Genomic DNA, 13,906 nt, shown 5'->3' with positions numbered 1-13,906 from the left:
TTCCTCTATCTTTAAATCGGCTCTTATACTGTTGAAACTGATGCATCTAGGTGCACCCATTCCTTCCCTTACGTCTCTTCCTCTACCTTTAAATCGGCTCTTATACTGTTGAAACTGATACATCTAGGTGCACCCATCCCTTCCCAACTGCACCCAACCCTTCCAACACGTTCCAACTGCTCCGGACACACCAAAATAATTAAAAAAACGGTAAATAATTAAAAAGCAAATTTTGCAAATATATGACTATTATTGCTTGCTTTTAAAAGGGTATAGCATGACATTAGTACTATAAAGTGGTGAATCATATAAACCTACGAATTATTAAGAAATAGTGGTGGATAAAAATCCACTAAACAGAATTTATTAAACCAAGAATTACAATTGATAATTTACCACTTTAAAATATATATTTGCTGTCCGGAGCAAGTTGGCATCTCTGCTTACGTAGCAGAACGTTTATTTTTGAGACTAGCAGTTAGGGTGGTGGTAATAGCTGGGCATGCGCACGTGAGTATTGCCTTTGTAGGGAGTTTAAGGCAATGTATGTGCCTATGCCTAATAGTAATTATTGTTTATTTGAACCATATATGAAAGTATCATTGTTTCAGCAAAGAAAAAAGTGGTTGCACAATCGTTCCTTTATTAGCATTTGTTTTGCAGAAATAAGCTAGTTCTGTTTCCCATAATACCAGTATAAATATTACTAAAACAAGACTGGCAACCTTTCTACGCTTTGAGGAGAAATTTTTTTCTAGTGGTAATAGATTTTATGTTTCAATGTATGATACTCGGATTAAAAAATTTGACTTAAAATTATTTTCCACAGCACTACATATGAATGAGTCATAAGTTCACAAAAAAAAGACACATTATTCCAGTTCTCTAGTGGTGAGGAATTAAAAATATAGGCAAAATTAACCAAAATTATGAAAGTTTTAGTTTTTGATTGCCTACCATACTATAAAATACTCTGAAAAAAGCGTAGCTGTAAGCAGACCTGCTAATAGACTGTGCCGGAATATTAATATAAATATTTAAGTGGCGTTTCTGGCAGAGTCTTGCACTTCGCTGATCCGTCACATGATCTGAAACGTGGAGTTAGACGATACGTATCTTACCGTAACCATGGTTGTATCTTCGCTATGTCCTTCTCTATTTTGTGGGGTTAGTTGAAAGTATCCTGGCTACGACTTTCGGATTTTTTTATAGGATGTTGCGACCACTGTTAATAATATACCTTTTTATGTGTGTATCTGACATTTTATATACTTTTTAAATTTTTTATAAGTGGTGGGCAAAATTAACTCTAATTTATTACGATATTAACCCTCAGCGTACGGCTCCCACGATTTGAGCAGGATATCTGTTTCGTCTCCCACTACGGGTCACGTGAAAATCGCGGGGGAAGAAATTTTTTCCTCTGATTTCAATACGGATCCCGCCATTTCCCCGTGTACGACCATCATCCAAAACCATCAGCTGATGCTTATTTTCGCTACTAGTTCGGGAATTAAGCAAATTATATAGAAAAATTCGTTGAAGGAAGATAGTAACGCCTACTTTTTAATATAGTAACCAGTAGATTGATGCTTTAACGTTGCATTTCATATCATACTTATAATTTTTGATATTTAGTGGAGAAAAAATTACTTAAAATGAAAAATACTAAACTAAAAGTAACTTAAAAATCACCCCATATTTCAGGACCGGAAAGTATAAAAACTGAGCCAAACGCGGAGGGTTAATACATCACCTTTGCTACCACTAGGAAAATTATTTTCTGAAATCATAGAGAATCATTATAGTAGTTGGAGTCTCTGTATTCACTTAGAACTATTCGCAGTTGTTACAAACAAAGTAAATTACAATTTTTACCGAAATCATATAGTATTTGGAGGGTATGAGAATGAGACTGCCAACAACTACGGATTGTCCTTAGTATTTCATTTTTATATTTAAAGCGGTAATAAATCTTATAAATTTCCTTTTAATTCTTCAATTTATAAATTTAATGTAATATGATTTGGCCGGGATAGCCTAGATGGCAGGGAGCTGGACTCGCATTTGTGAGAACGGGTGTTCGAATCCAGCCGACCGAAAACGTGTAGTAAATGGTGTTTGATGTATGTTAAATTTGTCTAATCACAAAGTCATCCATGTTCCCAAGGCAAATAATACCTCTGGGGGTACTGAATTGGAGATTGATCGTTCTCTGAATCAGGACAAAATTGCGATTTGTGAATGAATTAAATGGATGCATGAATGTGTCCGCCCTATAAACGCGTGTGACATATGCATACCTGCCAACTTTTAAACCTTTTGAGGATTATTTTCCCCACTGGTAGTAAAACGGAATTTGAATTAAAATTTTAAGCAGAAATGAATGCTGTATTTTAAAAAGGCATATACAGAATACTACATCATCATCATCAATATTTATCTGGGCACCTGGGGCCGTTAGCGGCCTTCTTCCCATTCGTCTTGAATTGTGATCTTTAAGATGGTTCTTTTTGGTAATTGCAGAGATGCCAACTGCTCTGGACACGCCAAAATAATTAAAAAAACGGTAAATAACTACAAACTAAATTTTGCAAATATTTGACTAATTTTGCTTGCTTTTAGAAAGGTTTACCATGACATAAGTACTTTGAAGTGGTGAATTATAAAACCCTACGAATTATTTAGAAATAGTGGTGAATAAAAATCTACTAAATTGAATTTATTAAACCAAGAATCACAATTTATAAACTACCACTTTAAAATATTTATTTACTGTCCGGAGCAAGTTGGCATCTCTGTAATTGGAATGCAATTGAAGTAAAAGGAATTTAAATATTTGGAATACTACATCTTTTTTTTCTTTATTTAAACAAAACTGGGTGCCTAGGCCGCGCAGCGGCCCCTACCCCATTCATCATGAAAATTATATACAGTGAATAAAACATTTTGAATTATGTAACAATGTGGTAACATTACAATAAAGTAACCATGATTAGAAGTATGTACAAACTTGATCGGAGATTTACATTAATTGCCATTGAAAAATGAATACAGCCATGATTAGATGGATATACATGAAATATGAGCTTAATCTGTGATATTTATATTAATTGCAGTAGAAATTTGGAATTGAGCATTAAAAATTGATGATAGCATATATACAGAAAATCGGAATTCAAAATCATGAAGATTCTACATAAATTTTGCAAACCATTGGTGGCGCCATCTAGCATGTTTTAATGATTTGTGGTAGCCATAAAAAATCAAGCCGTTTTCTTGTGAAATAATAAAACAATGAAAAAATTCAATATGACAAATCGGCGTTTTTACATAACACTAGATATATTGATGGTAGACTTAAATTAAAAGTAAAGAAAAAATATGATTTGATATGTACAATAATTGATATTTGAAAAATGAAAGACATAATTGATGAGGAATACTACATCACTGTTACAAATTAATATATATATGCTTAATTTCTTGAAAAATAGTGGTGGTCAAAAAGATAATAAATTAAGTTTGTAAAAGCAAGGAATAAATGGAAAGTAAACATTTTGCTACCACTTTAAATATAGAAATAAAATTTTACGCCAAATGCGTAAAAGTTAGCAGGTATGCATATGGGTGCATGGGTGAAAGCCCTTATATAGCAAGACGGAAAAGAGAAAAACCTGGTAAGTAAAACATTTCATTCCAGCATTTTTTTCGTAAAAAATGAAATATCTGTAACTATCAAGATTTCTTTTATAATTCTGGCATATATGTAAAACTGCTTCTTTTCCAAGATAAAGTAGATATTGTTGAAAAATTTAAAAAAAGAATAAGTAAACTCCACCCCAAAACTAGCAATAACTGAAATGGTTTTACTACTAGCCTTTCCTCTTTTCCGTCTCGCTTTCACCCCTGTATGGGTGTGGTAGAAGTCGAATTCTTGACTATAGATGGCGCCACTGAAAAACAAGAACAATCGCTTTAACCCCTTGCTTTAATGGCCCATGACAACAACAACATTTAATATGATTTTGTCTGCCACTAAATGCAAATAAATCAATCCTATATATGAGAGCAAGTTATAGAAATGAAACTGAGTGTAAGTCGAAGCAATAATGAATGATTAATTTTATCTGCAATCTTTTACTACCATTAGAAAAACACTTCCTCGGTAAGAGTAAAAATTGACAGGTTTAGTTAAAGAGTTTAAAATAATCAATTAAAAATCAGAGTTTTGTTTCACAATAAGTTCTTCTATATAGGTATTTCTATAAATTTATCTTTAACGAATGACCAATTAAATACAAGACAAGTTTTTTTGTTCAAATCATAATGAAATCTATGCTATTGATCTTTAGATGAAGTCCTCCATAGTTGTTTTCTCCCTGGTACTCTTGTTGAGTTTCTATTCGACAGAAGCTGGGCTATGCCATTGGCTGTGCCGAAATTATTGTGTAACACCAGGAGTATGTCACGTTGTTTGTAGAATGTTATGCACTGATCCAGACGCAGTGTAAGCATGATTTTAGTCTTTAAAAGTATAGATTTAAACGCATGTCTTTAATCCTTTGAAGCAGATGGGACACCGATGTATATATTTTTATATTTTTTTTTGACGCTGTAATTACAACAAATATATATATATATATATATATATATATATATATATATATATATATATATATATATATATAAATCTCTTGTCACAGTTTTAGTGGTTAAACTCCTCCTAAACGGCTGGATCGATTTTGATGAAATTTTATATGTATATTCAGTAGGTATGAGAATAGGTTTATAACTAATTTTTTTTTTCATTTTTTGGACAGATTTAACGTATTTTTTAAATATATCTTTATTTAATCATATTCCAATTCAAACTAGACATAGAAACATAACAATTAAAAAGTAATATTCACGCACGTTGCAACAATTCACTTTAAACTCTAATACTTATGCTCGCCCTTAAAAGAAGAGCATCAAATATATTTGCAAGTATGTGAATAAAGGCAGTGATATAGCAGTATTTCGAGTTGAAAATACCAATGTGACAGCTCTTCCAGTGAATTGGGTATAATATAAAAAAACACAACTACTTTCACTTAGTAGGAATAACATTTACCATGACGCAATGCTAAATTCTATGCCATTATCCACATAAATGCCACTATCCACATAAATCAATTATTAATCAAAAATCGAATATCAATTACTTTTCTTTATAATGCAATAAAATCTGGCGAGCAGCTATTTAAACGATCAAACACTTCGTTTGTTTATTTGTGGCTTGAAGTTAGGCTCGCAGAAAATGCCGTTCATGGGTTAAATTTAGTAGGAATAACACAACCTGTGACGTAGGCTATAGTATACCCAATAACAACGACGAAATAACGCTGTACCAAATAGGCCGGTTCATCAGCTCCAATGAAGCTGTTTGGCGTATCTTTGGATTCCCAATTCATGAACGGGATCCAACCGTTAGTCATTTTAGCCGTTCATCTTGAAAACGGTCAGAGCGTATATTTCACGAACGAGACAGCCATTGACCGAGCTGCAAATCCACCGAAAACTACACTCGCCAAATTTTTTGAATTGGGTAATCGTACGGATGCTTTTGGTGCCGTTGCACAGACATTACTCTACTCAGAAGTACCATCCTAATTCACTCGGGTTCAAAAAAATGGATAACCCGCACGCAAGGCACACCGGTTGATGCATGTCCCGGTTTATTCAAATCAAACGCCTTGGGGAGAATATTTACAGTCAATTCAAGGCAGACTGAGTGCTTTTATTTTCGACTGTTGTTGGTTAATGTCACCGGCTCATTGTCATTTCAAGATATACGTAAAGTTGATGGACATCAGCATCCAACGTATAAAGATGCATGCCTTGCACTCATCTTGCTGGAAGACGACAACCAGTGGGAATGTATGATTGCTGAAACAGCATTGAACTGTACTGCAAAGCAAATTCGTCTACTATTCGCTATAGTATTAACTACATGTTTCCCGGCCTGTATAGAAACGTTATGGGATAATCACAAAGATTCGATGACTGATGATATACGGTATCAACATCGCACACGTTGCAACGATCTAACGATAACATTCAGCGATGCCATGTACAATGAAGCACTGATTGCTATTGGGGATCTTTGCATTATTATTGCCAACTTGCCACTCAGTCATTTCGGTATGCCTTCGCCAAATCGAAGTGCATCTGATTTATTAAACTGACATGAATCGTGAACTTCAATGCAATACGATAGAAATAGCAGCGATCGTTACTCGCAATGTTCCACTAATGAATGAGGAACAAAGGAACATTTATGACCGCATTATGCTCGCAGTTTCGGCAGGGCAAGGTGGATTTTTTTTCCTGATGTACCAGGTGGAACTGGCAAAACATTAATTATTTCGCGTTGGCCGTTGCATCATCTGTCATTGCTGCAACTTTATTGAACGAACCAACGAATTGAATCTGTAGATGCAACAGTTATTGCCAGGTAACTTGGTGACATATAAATCCGTTGATGCAGTTTGCGATCCCATTGAAGCTGCAAATTTTCCAACAGAGCTTTTAAACTCATTGGATTTACCTGGCATATCACCGCATAATTTAGTACTCAAAGTTGGATCTCCAGTTATTTTGCTTCGTAATTTGAACCCACCACGGTTGTGCAACGGCACGCGATTTGCCGTTAAAAAATTTATGAACAACGTCATCGAAGTCATTATTTTAAATGACAAATTCCGGGATGAAAGTATATTACTTCCACGAATCCCTATGATACCCACAGATGTGCCAATTCAATTTAAACGCATTCACTACCATATAAGACTGACATTTGCAATGACAAAGCCAAACAATGTCAGTTTGTGTCTTAGATTTGAGCACACCATGTTTTTCACACAGACAATTATACGTGGCATGCTCTCGAGAGGGCAAACCACCCAGTTTAATTGTGTTAGCTAAAGATGGAATGACAAAAAATATTGTATACTCCATTGCACTAAGAGATTAATATTGTTGACTAATATTTTCAGAATTCGTTGTATATATAATTTATAAAAAAAAGTTACAATAAATTAAAAAAAATATTATTTGGTGTGTTGTTATTTTCACATTCCGTCATCGTTCATAGCGCTCCATGCCTCTTCCACTCATATACCACATACGCACACACTTACAATAAATAAGATATATTTTCATACTATAGAAATAATTCATGTGGCAAAACAACGTTTGCCGGGTCAGCTAGTATATATATATATATATATATATATATATATATATATATATATATATATATATATATATATATATATATATATATATATATATACACAAATTAACATGAATAAAATAAAAAACTAAATTGTAGAGAAACAAGAATGGTAAAAGCAAATAGTCGTTATCAAGACACATCTATTGCTATAAATGCGATATTTCTGAATAAAGAATAATTATCCTAAGATAAAAATTATTCTATATATGTGTCGATATCGCAAAAAACCTTATGTTGTAAAAATCATGAAATAAAAGAAAAATGTAAAAAGAAATCAAACTTACCGGCGTGAATTAAAACGCGGTTTGGGTTTAAAAGTACAATAATAAAACAGTTAACAAAAATCACGAAAATGTAAAATATTGGAAGTTGTGCTTATAGCTTGAATCGAATAAAATGAAATTAATATATATATATATATATATATATATATTATTAATGAGAAAAACAGTCTAATAGTTACTAAAATAATCTGTTAGACATCGGAATAATATTTGTAGTAAAATAGAAAATAGAATAAAAAATGTTTGGGAAATTTTTCATTTATATTCTAAAATTTATCAATAATTGATTTTGCAAATTAAAATATATTCAATGATGAATAACTGCTTCATTTAGATCTAAAGAACGGCAAATAAGTGCAAATTTGAAAAATTATTGATTGTAAGTGAGCCGTGTTGGAAGATTTTACCTTTAACGCAGAAGAAAGAGACTGGATTTTCATTCTGTATTTCATAACCATAAATTATTGAAATGATAATTATAGTATTTTTCAATCATTTTGACCAAAATTAATACAAAAAAAAATGAAAAATATGTTGATTTCAACAATTTTGCGTCAAAGTGTTAGGGTAGGCTAGGGTTGCCACGGGTGACAAAAAATGCAAAAATTGCTGACTAATCCAAAAATTAATTAAATTATTTATAATTAAATTCAAAAATTCCTTAAAGGAAAATTCGATTTAGCGATTTTTTAGAGCATACTGTTTTCAGTTTACAATTCAAAGCGAAGTCAAGGAATGGTTTTGTTTTAAATATGAAAAATTTGAAATGTAAGTCACAGTGTTAATTACAACTGAATTAGCAAATAAGACCGAATTGAGTTAGCAGCACTTTCTACATTTATCTCTCCTGTAGCATCCCTGGGGTTACGCTTCAGGACTTAAAGTTAGGTGCCAATTGTATCATACATGCATTTCTGGTCTCAAAAAGTGGGTTATATTAAAAAGAAAAACGTATAAAGAAAGTGGTAGTTCATACTTGTTTGCAACAAGAGGATATTTCTTGCTGTTGCTTACCTCAGTTGATTTAAAGAAAACTCTATGTTTGGTAACTTCCCCAATTTGCTTCAAACTGCTATTGGTTAATATTTCATTAAACAAGATTCATACGCACATGAAAAAATATAAAAGTTGTTTTAATATAATACAATTTTTTTTATAATATTTTGTTTGTAGCTACCAGAATATTTTATTTTCTCTACGTAAATATATGTAGATACGAAAGTGGAAAATTTTACCAATATACATGCAGACCTCAAAATACCAACTCTATCACAGCATATATACAAGCTAAACGCAGATTTTTTCGATAAAGCCATAGAATGTAAAACAGCAAATTTTAATGAAATCTTTAAATTTGAAAATTATTTCAACGATAAAAACTGCAGACCAATAGCTGCACATTTCACCTCCGACGCCTCATATCATAACTATCAAAACAAATAATTTCATCAACCTTTCTGAAAATAACGTTTACTCTTGCTGATACAATTCTGAACAACTCCAAAATCAAACAAACACAGTTTAGAACAAGCTGCTCAATTTATTTTTGATTCCTTTTTAGTTATTCAAGCAAAGAGCTTGAAACATTCATAAAAGCAACTCCATTGCCTGCTTACCTCATTGCTCAACCAAAACTGTTCAAAAATTCCAGATGAATGGGATAGGGGCCGCTTCGCGGCCCAGGTGCCCAATAAAATCTAAACACTAGGACTAGGAAAATTTGGAATTTCATTCAGTTGCGTTTCGGCGATTTATTATTAGTTCCCACTCAGATGAATTAGTTAGAGCCCTTGCAGGGGCTGATACTAAGATAACCACCACATATGAGAGTATGAGAGAGGAAATAAATTTTATATCGCAAGTGGCGTCCTTATTAAGAAATTAATACTAGTTTTTTTTTTTCCCTGTATTTGCGAACTCTGATCTATTAAATATGATTAATACAGCTGGAAGTATATTTTGAATGCGCTTAAAAAGTCTTGTAAATGGAAAGAAGTTACTTGTGAATTTCATTTAGATATGAAGTATTTTTTTGCTCCAAAAGTAAAATTTAATAAGAAATCTTTGCATGCCATGCCCACACTTCGCGGCGAGCTGCTCTGTTCAGCGGCATCACTTCAGCGGAGTGGAGTGCAGTAACGAAAAGGTTGATTTAATGCTCTTAATAAGTGTAATTGTATCGCTATTATGATTTTTTTAAAAAATCTTTGAGAACAAATTAAATTGAATAAAGTCAAAGGACATTAATATTATATTTTCTAGAAAATTTCTTCTTTATATTAATTCTCCTGCTGCGTAACCGGCGATTTTCACGGTCTATATAGAAGTAGCGATTTCCGTGAGGCTGCGTTTTTCCGTCTATATAACTGTGCAACCCGCTCTTTTCCCATTCATGGCTTCATTTCGGCTTTATTATGACTTTTAACTGGTTATTCAGATCTCTGTTAGCAGATGGCGTTAATTGTCCATATTTCTGTGAAATATACAAACATGTTTTGCAGCATTTTAGGCTCTCATTTTGAAGCTCAAAAATGCCTAGTAGGAAGAGTTACGCGAGTGATATAACCTACATTTCTGACAATATTTTCGACACTGATAGCAGTCCTGAATCTGATCTTAGGCGCATTGAAAATAGTTGTTTTTAAGTTAATCATATACGAGTACTAATTAGAATTTATATTTAATAAATGTTTTGTGAGTATTTACATATTTTCATTACTATACACGTTTCACCTTTTTATTGCCATAAAATAAATCATAAATCAAATTTTTCATTTGTATGATTATTTTTTTATTTCAATTTTCCGATAACATCTTTTTATAATCTTATTCTATGTACCAAAAAAAACTATTTCTCATTTATTTTTACTCTGAAATATATATGGATTTGAAATATGTAATAGAAAAATATGCAATTTTCGAAAATATTTTGACAAAAAGAAATTACTCAGCTAAAGGGTTAAATAACTTAATTGTAACAAATGTGATATTATACAATTTGATGATGACTTTAGTATATTTATGTCTTAGGAAAACATACGTACTTCCGGTGCCTAAGACTTCTTTGAAAAATCTACACAAACAATGTAAGTATAAACATTTTGTTTCAAAAATTAGGTCCCAAAGTGTTTAAGGGGCCATTCAAATATTACGGAATCACTTAACGGAGAAAGAGATTTGTGATTTTCTTATTTTTGCAAACAAGGGGGGGAAAAGGATTTAAGTAATGCTTAAAATTCGCCTTATGAGCATAATTTCTAAAAAAACAAAATATAAAATGAAACAAAAAATTATACTCAAAAAATTTCTCATTTAGACTTGAAGTTGAATTCAGGAAAAGAAAATAAATGGAAAAAATTTCTAAACTATTCCTAAAGAATATTCTACTCAAAATTTTGTAAAATGTATAGAAACGAAAATTTTGTTTGAACAAAATTACAAAATTACTTTACCAAAATTTAATCTTAAAATTAGAATACTACAGCAAAGGTAAAAATAAAAGCAAAAATCAGAAGGAAAGAGCGTTGCCACTTTCTCAAGTAAGCATAGGAGGGAGTTTTTAATTTGCTTGTTTTTGCCACAAGATTGAAGGTCGAGTACAAATTTGCCTAAATTATGCTTATGCAATATTTGAATGCCCCCAACTCATTGCATTTCTGAAGACTTCAGTGAGGAGGCGTTTTTCAAAAAAGTTGCTACTGTAAACTTAATTATTTTCGTTTCTTACATTGACACACTATTTTAAAATAAACCCGTTAGCCCTCGGTTATTTCAAAAGTTATCCCCCTCCCCCACAAAAAAAATTTTAAAAAATGTAGCAATGTTCTAAAATTTAAATGTTGAAATTCATTATGTAAAGACTAGAGGTTCGTGGTAATTTTAAGATAATAACTATATTTCGATCTGAAATTACAGAGATGCCAACTGCTCTGGATTTAGCAAAATGTTTTAAAAAACGGTAGAGAACTACAAACTAAAATTTGCAGATTTTCAGTTAATTTTGCATTTGTGTGATATGTAATTTTGCAATTACATATCTCACAAGCCTTAGAATTATGCAAAAGTAGTGATGAGTAAAAACCTTATAAATCGCATTTACTAAATCAAAAATACTACCACTCATAAATTTTTATCCGCTGCCCTGACCACGTTGGTCTCTTCGAATATTATGTCAGTACTTAAAAATTAAAGTGGTAGCCAGCAAAAGAATATATAGTATTCTGTGCTTAAATGACACCACTTTTATCCGTAAGATACTTTTTACATCAAAACAAAATGTTATGTTTTCGCAACACTAGTTAGAAATAAATTAAATGTAAAACAGTCAATCACATTTTAAGCAACCTAAACGTAATTCAATGAATCGAATTTTAACCCATTGCCTGTCTCGTTGACCTTGATGTAATATTTTGAAGCGACAAGAAAAACTGCCTTTAGAAAAGGAGTAGTAGGTAACACTGGAAAGCAACTTTTTTTCTTTTAGATTTATGTTTTATAGGATTTCTCCTTTTAACAGATCTAAGATACTCTCGCATCTCCTGATTTCAACAGTAGTCCGAAATGGATTAAATGTAAAACAGTCAATTACATTTAAAACAATTCGTCTAAATAATGTATTAATATAAAATTATTATAATTTAATAAAATATTTTGTAATTCAAATAAAATTTTGATGTAAGAATAAAAAAAAACATGAAAATGCTAGTCTTACACTAAAAAATTCTTTAACAATAGCAAGATATTCAGTGGTTTTTCAAAATCATTATTGTGGTGAATAAATTTTTGTCATAAAATGTATTTCAAACTTCTAAAAAGGCATCATGAAACATTCTTGATCACCACAATAAATCGATAACGTGAATACATACAAATAGTAATGTAATCGAAGAGGGTCCTCAATAACATACCTGCCAGCTTTTAGTCCTTTCGAGGACGTTTTTCCTCTGTGGTCGTAAAATGGAATTTAAATTACAATTTTAGGCAGTATCATGCGATGTATGTTGAAAAAGCTTAAGCAAAGTGCCACGACAGTAATATATATGATTAATTTTTTTAAAAATAGTGATGGTCAAAAAATATTATAAAATAAGTTTATAAATACTAGGAATGTATAGAAAGCATACATTTTACTACCATTTTAAATTTAGAAATAAAATTTTACGCCAAATGCGTAAAAGTTGGCGGGTATGCTATTATTGTCATTTTCTCAGAGCCATTGGGCAAGTACTACAGATGAAGATGAGGGCATCAATTCAAATTTGAGGATCATTTCTACTTCTTTGATGGCAAATTAACTATTACTCAGACTTCAATGAGCGATTAAAGATTTGTAAACATATAACCTCGAACATTAATTCTTCCCGAGAATGGATTTTCCAAGTGGTAGTAAAACAATTACCGAAAAACTATCTTACTCAAAAATCTATTTATATTTTGACCAGGTTGAGATTCGCTTTCACAAAGATCACTTTGCGTTTATGTATTTCTTGTAATTATGTATATTTAGAGTGGTAATCAAACTCTGTGAATTATAATATAATTATTATTATAATTCACAAAGTTTAATATTATTGGAATAACATATGGGTTTCACTACCACTTTAAATATGAAAACAAAATCTTTCGGAAAACCGGAAGAGGTAGCATCTTCGGTAAAAGTGTCCAAGCTTTGAAAAATTTCAAAATTACTGTTTCAAAAATACCCAGATTTTCCCATCACCTCCTACATCCCAAAGCCCCCACACGTTTTTTATAAATAGTCCGCGCAGAGTGTTTAAAAAGAGAACCAGTGGTGCGCATGAAACCAAATTCAATTTTAAAAGTAATGGAGAGAAAGTTAGTATACATATTTGAGAAGTGAATCTTTCGTGGTAGACAAGTAAATAAGACAAACCAATTTTACTCATAAATTGAAAAAATTTTTTAGACGTATATTTGCTATCACTCTCTTATTTTTACTAGATATTAATTAAATGGCTATTTTGTAAACTGGTTTACTTTCATAGTGGTCTGATTGACCTACCTATAAGATACCGCGTGGAGGCTTTTAGCTATAGGTGGCGTTGGTTGCAAGCATAGCTGATGTTAATACTTTTGAGATGCATTTTGGTCTATCTTTTAATATCAATTTTTTCTTTACCATGTGTTTAATATCTTTGCGTTTTTCTTTTTTAGGACAACTTGAAAGGAAGATAGCATTTTAGCTGGCTTGAAAAAGTGTGAATAGTTTAAAAAATTATATTAATATATATCTGTAATATAGCCTTAATATGAAATTTTTAAACTGTATTCCGAGCGCACAATAAAAGTTTGTATTATAAAATAAAATGGAGAAATCTTT

The 13,906-nt window shown here is 31.6% G+C and overlaps 1 long non-coding RNA gene across 1 annotated transcript in view; it reads left to right on the top strand.

The window, feature by feature from the left end:
• Positions 1–13,906, top strand: part of LOC107450576 (uncharacterized) — an 18,646-nt gene extending 4,740 nt beyond the window's left edge. Inside the window, exons 2-4 of the long non-coding RNA XR_001584954.4 lie at positions 4,356–4,510; positions 10,597–10,652; positions 13,741–13,906. This is a non-coding gene — a long non-coding RNA (uncharacterized LOC107450576). The remainder of the gene's footprint in view (positions 1–4,355; positions 4,511–10,596; positions 10,653–13,740) is intronic.

This window comes from Parasteatoda tepidariorum, chromosome 12 (genome assembly GCF_982258835.1).
Source record: "Parasteatoda tepidariorum strain Cologne lab strain chromosome 12, Ptep-v5.0, whole genome shotgun sequence".
NCBI classification, from domain to species: Eukaryota; Metazoa; Arthropoda; class Arachnida; order Araneae; family Theridiidae; genus Parasteatoda; species Parasteatoda tepidariorum.
Note: the sequence above shows the minus strand (reverse complement) of the source record. Positions and strands in the feature narration are given on the sequence as shown.